A 6,123-nucleotide genomic window follows, 5' to 3' on the forward strand; every position below is an offset into this window, starting at 1 on the left:
GTCTGCCACCCATCAGTGTCATGTTTGACAAGATGGATGTTGGGAACCAAGGCTAATAGAGACTCAGTATGTGTATAATTGGCTAAGGAGTTAACATATAGATAGTGCCTTGAAGGATTCATAGGTCTAGCTGGCCACTTTACTAAGAGGAGATAGCATTTGCCTAAGCTAAAATGTTTATAGAGGGTTTAGTGAAGGATTCATAGGTGTAGCTTGTTATTGTTCCAAGCAGAAATAAACAGTTCATGAGTTGTTGCTGGGCAGAGTTCTGGCAGGGGGAAGGGGCAGAGTTAATGCTCTGAGGTTGGGGGGGGGGGGGGAAATGTGACTGGTTTTACAAACTGATGTTACAAACTGATATTACAAACAGATCCCAAGCACCCCATCATAGGAAGAATTCAATTAGCTTCCTTGGAACTTGTGAAAACATCCCTATAGCCAGGGCTTACATAGCAGCAGGAGGTAAGAAACAAGGACAGCATCCTTATAGCTCAGAATGTGTCCAGTCACCATGGGTCACACTGTGTATCCTGAGTGGGGAGTCATACCTCCTTCCCTCCCTCAGTCCTTCCATGCCCTTCTAGATAGAAGAGGAAGAAGAGATTGTACAGGGTACCAGCAAGAGGAGTTAGGAACATGTATGAGTCCTTGTTCACATAGACAGATGGACAGAGAATGTGACCCAAGTGATTTATTATGAAGATGATGGGAGACAATACTAAGCTGATATGTAAGGGAATTGGAGATAGTGGGAGAAATGTTTGTGCAATACAGCTCTTTTGACATAGATGTGCATTGATGCACCATTCCACATGTTCATATGGACTATATGTGCCTGACCTATTGTAGAACTCTCAGAGTTCACATTAGTCTGCTCAGCCACTGTTGGGCATATTGCACTTTGACCCTGACGTAGTGATGCCATGTTTGTGCTCTCTGAGCACAAAGGACCAAAACCATCACACATTCCTAGTTTAAGAGGGTGTTATAGCATCTTTTTCAGGAGTCTTCAATCCAGGTCAGACTCAGACTCTTCAGCTTAGCCAGATGGTGCCTTAGCTCTTTGTGAATAGGTGGAAGAGAAATTTCATGGTGCAACCCTGTCAGTGAGTCATAGGTTGGAGGGATTAGCAGATGTAGTGACCTCTGTACAGTTATCCCATCTTCCTGTTCTTCAGCTTTGAAGGGATTTGTTTAGGGGGCAGCTAGGTGGAATAGTGAGTAGAGAATCAGCTCTGGAGTCAGGAGAACCTGAGTTCAAATCCGGCCTTGGACACCTGACACTTACTAGCTGTGTGACCTTGGGCCAATCACTTAACCCCAACTGCCTTACATTCCCCTCTCTAAAAAATCAAATTAAATAAATAAAATGAAGGGATTTGTTGGTCCTGAGAAATCCAGAGGACATTGCCCTTTGACCCAGAACTTTCTCCTTTCCTCTTCTTTAAGAAAAAGAGGGGTGGGTTACTTCACCCATACCTGAAGTCCCCTGGGCCCTGATCTAAGTGTTTCCTGAGCCTGTTTGCCTGGTTTGTGTGATCTCAAATGATAAGAGTTAATTGGGAATGGTGTTCTAACCCACTTCTTCGTGGGTTACCGTACAAGTTACTTTACCTATCTGAACTCTTCATCTGTAAAACAAAAGACCTTTATTAGATGATCCCTAAAGATCTTTTATTAAAAGCAAAGAGACTGGTGGAGCCTAGGAGAATTAAACTCTCCCACTCCAACAACTGCAGCAAAGGCTGTTGTAAACAAAAGAGGTATTACAGAGTAGGCCTGAAACAGTTTTAGTTATGTTTCCTCCCAGGTGAACTGATTTGGGATCCACTTAGGGACTTTTTGGGGAATGGAGAATATTTTTAAAAGTAAAAAAAAAGGCAACACAGCATTAGCAGAGGACTCCTGACATCCCAGGGAACCTCCTTTTTGATTGTTTTAAATTCCTTTATCTTCTGATTATACTTGCTTTACTTTTTGTGACCTCATTTTGCCAAGCATAGAGTGTCACTTAACTCTGCCTTGTTTTCTTTAAAAATCTGTAAAACAGGGGTTAAACAGCATCTGCCTTCCAAGGTTGTTGTGAGGATAAAATGAGATGACCACACAACACTGTATAAATGCTAGCTATAGTTTTATAAACAGTTAAAAAAAACCATCCAAAAGCTTCCAGATGATGAGTCCTGAGGCTGGTTGGAGCATTGCCTTTATGTTCTGTGGTTTGGGCTCTACTCCAATCTCTTGCTGCACAAGTCTCTCAGGTGGAAAAAAGGATTAATCTTGCTTTGTTTTGATGGGGTGCTTGGGATCTATGTTTGTAATATTAGTTTGTAACATCAGTTTGTAAAATCACACTCCCCTGCCCCCCGCCCCAGCCTCAAAGCATTAACTCTGCCCTTTCCCCCTACCCGCACTCTGCCCAGCCTCAGAACATTAACTCTGCCCAGTAACAACTCATGAATTGTTTATCTCAGCTTGGAACAATAACAAGCTACACCTATGAATCCTTCACAAAGTATCTATAAACATTCCAGCTTAGGCAACTATTATCTCCCCCTTGTATAGTGTCCCGATGCCCCCATGAGTCGTTCAATACCCTAGCTCTAAGTTAACTCCTTAGTAATTATCCACATACTAACTCTCCGTTAGCCTTGGTTCCCAGACATCAATCTTGTCAAACATGACACTGATGGGTGGCAGACTGGGCACTTCTCCGTCAGCCCTAGACTGCTAGCTGACTTAGTGAGGTTTCAAGCCTAAAACCACACCTCCAGGTAGCCCCCACTTGGACTATTTCCCAGTGAATTATGGGCAATACGCCTTGGCCTTTGCAGTTGATGTTAAAAGAGCACGTTCCTTTAAACACTGGTCCCACTTTAACTGCTCCCTAATCCCACCCTCTTCTCACCTGGTCAGCATAATTGACATCCAATGAATAGCCTTAACTCCTTAAAAGCCATGCCCGTGTTTTCTTTAAGCTTGCAGGTCCTCTAAGGACACTTGCTCTCTGTAAACTGTACAATAAACTTTTACAACTCTGACTCCAAGTTGGCCTGGGCTGAATTCTTTCCAGACTGAATCGAAGGCTTTCTGGTCTTACATAAAGATCAGAGATCCTGCTGAACCTATTGTCAGCCCTCATTAGTTTGACCCAAAGGGAAGAATTATAGGCAATAAAGCAGTTTCAAGGAGGCAATTTAAGCTCAGTGTCAGAACAAACTTCCTCACTATTAAAGTTGTGCAAAAATGGGGTGGGCTGCCCATTTCAAAGAGGAAGTTTCTTGATACTTGGGGTTTGTGTACCCTGCAACACTTCCTATACTCTCTGTTATCAGAAATAGGTATTTTTCTTTCTCTTCTCAAATGTGGGGAGGGGGGGGAATTAAAAAGAAAAATCTGATACCATTAAGGCCAGTAATGTTTTTAAACCATCACCTTAAAAATAAAGTACCCCTCTCCTCAGTTAGAACAAAATGACATTGTGGTCCATACCTGGAGCAGCTATGCCAAAGTAGGGCCCAATGAATCACCTCTACCATGCTAGGTTGGGTCACCATAACAAGGAAAAACAAGGATGGAGCGCCTCTAGTTAGCTTCCCATGATTAAGGAAGTGTACTTGCAATCTTTGGTTCACAACTCTGAGGCTTAATTTATAGAACTAATACTAGTACTGGGGAATCATATCAAACCGATGTATACTTATTGGAGTAGAGTAGGGTTGCAATTAAATTATTTCTCATAAGAGCATGGAAAAAATTAACCAGTCAATTCCTTACATATTGTTAAAGAAGTTAGAAATAGAGGGGTTCACAGAAGTTAAAATAGATTATTTTTATTACATAAAATTAAAAGTTTTTTGTACAAACAAAATCCAGCACAGTCAAAATAAACAGGAAGGAGTTGAAGGAGGGGAAGGGGATATTTGACAGTAAGTTTCTCTATTAAAGGTCCAATATATCAAATATAAATCCCAAATTTATCAAAATGGGAGCCATCCCCCAATTGATAAATGGTTAAAGGTTAGGAAGAGGCATTTTGCAGAGGAAAAAAGTTAAAGTTATCAATAATCATACAGTGTTCTAAATCAATAATAACAAGAAATGTTATTGAAAACAACTTTGAGATATTACCTCACTGCCTCATCCATAATTGGCTAAAATGATGAAAAAGAAAAATGACAAATGCTTCAGAAGTTGTGAAAAATAGGAAAACTAATGCACTGTCAGTAGCATTATTAATTAGTCTGACCATTCTGTAGAACAATTTGGAACCATGCCCAAAGGGGTATAAATCTGTGCTTGCCCTTGGACCCAGAAATACCACAATTAGGTCTATATCACAAAGAGATTAAAGGAAAAGGACCCACACGTGCAAAAATCTTTGTATCAGCTCTTTTTGGATGTCAAAAAGTTGGATACTGAAGGGATGCCCATCAACTGGCAAATGACTGAACAAATTATAGAATATGAAATGTGATGGAGTACTGCTGTGGTGTAAGAAATGATGAAGGGAATAGTTTCAGAAAACTCTGGGAAAATTTATATGAATTGATATAAAGTGAAATGAGCTGAACCACAAATAGTTCATACAATAACAATAGTATTCAAAAGATAATCAACTATGAAAACCTTTGCTACTCTGATCAATACAACAAACTACCACAATTCCAAAGGATTCATTATGGAAAATAACCTCCTCCTCCAAATGGAGACCTGATGGATTCAGAGGGCAGATATTAAAGCATTTTTTTCCTTTATGCCTCATGCTATTTTTCCTGGAACATGACTAATACAGAAACATATTTTATATGACTTCTCTTGCCTTCTCAATGGTTTGGAGAGTAGGTGGAAGAAGGAATTGAATTAGGAATTGAATATTTCAAGTTTAAAAAGAAATGTAAAAAATTAACGAAACATGATAAACAAGTGTTTGTGAGTGGTAATACCTTGTAGTTATGTACTATAATACCTTAATAGTTTTCTGTTTCTTAAAAATAAAGATGGGGGGGTGGGGGAGTGCAGCAGAGCCAAGATGGCAGATTAAAAGCAGGAACTTACTTGAGCTTGTCCCCAATTACCTCAAATACCTGTAAAAAAATTACTCTAAACAAATTTTAGAGCTCCAGAACCCACAAAATGACAGAATGAAATAATCTCCAGTTGAGGATAGTGTGGCAAACTGACAGGAAGGGTCTATCGCACCAGACTGGGAGTGGAGTGCAGTCCCACATGGGCTTTCAAATACAAGAAGCAAGAGAAGCATGAAAAGGTAAACAGGAAAGAAAAATCATAAGAAAATTATTAAAGTTGAGCCATTTACATTCCTACATGGAAAAAACAATGTTTGTAACTCAAGAGACTTTTCTCAGTATTAGGATAGTTGAAGTCAATCTACATCCATATATGCATATACACATATATATGTATGTATAGGTGGGTGTATGTGTGTGTAGGTATACATAGAAGGCACAAGGTGAGTTGAATATGAAGGGATGATAGCTAAAAAATAAAATTAAGAGGTGAGAGAGGAATATATTGGGAGAAGGAGGAAAAGGAGAGATAGATTAGAGTAAATTATCTCACATAAAAGAGGCAAGAGAAAGCTATTATAATGAAGGGGAAGAGCAGGGAGGTGAAAGGAAATGAATCAACCTTACTCTCATTGGATTTGACTTAAGGAGGGAATAACATATACACTCAATTAGGTATCTTACCCTACAGGAAAGTAGGGGGGGGAGGGGATAAGAGGGGGGGATGATAGGAAGGAGAGCAGATTGGGGGAAAGGATAGTCAGTCAGAAGCAAACAATTTTGAAAAGGGACAAGGTCAAAGGAGAAAATAGAATAAATGGGGTGTGGGATAGGATGGAGGGAAATATAGTTAGTCTTTCACAACATGACTACTATGGAAATGTTTGTGTAACTACTATGTGTAACCTATATTGAATTGCTTGTCTTCCTAGTGGGGGTAGGTGAGGAGCCAAGAAGGGAGAGAATCTGGAACTCAAAGTTTTAAAAACAAATATTAAAAAATTGTTACATGCAACTGGGAAAATAAGATATACAGGCAATGGGGTATGTATCAGCAATGCCATATTCACAATGCCTATAGAGATTACAAATA

Source organism: Petaurus breviceps, unplaced genomic scaffold (assembly GCF_028583685.1).
Source record: "Petaurus breviceps papuanus isolate PSGF00001 unplaced genomic scaffold, PetGlider_PUasm1.0 446, whole genome shotgun sequence".
In the NCBI taxonomy this organism is placed as follows: domain Eukaryota; kingdom Metazoa; phylum Chordata; class Mammalia; order Diprotodontia; family Petauridae; genus Petaurus; species Petaurus breviceps.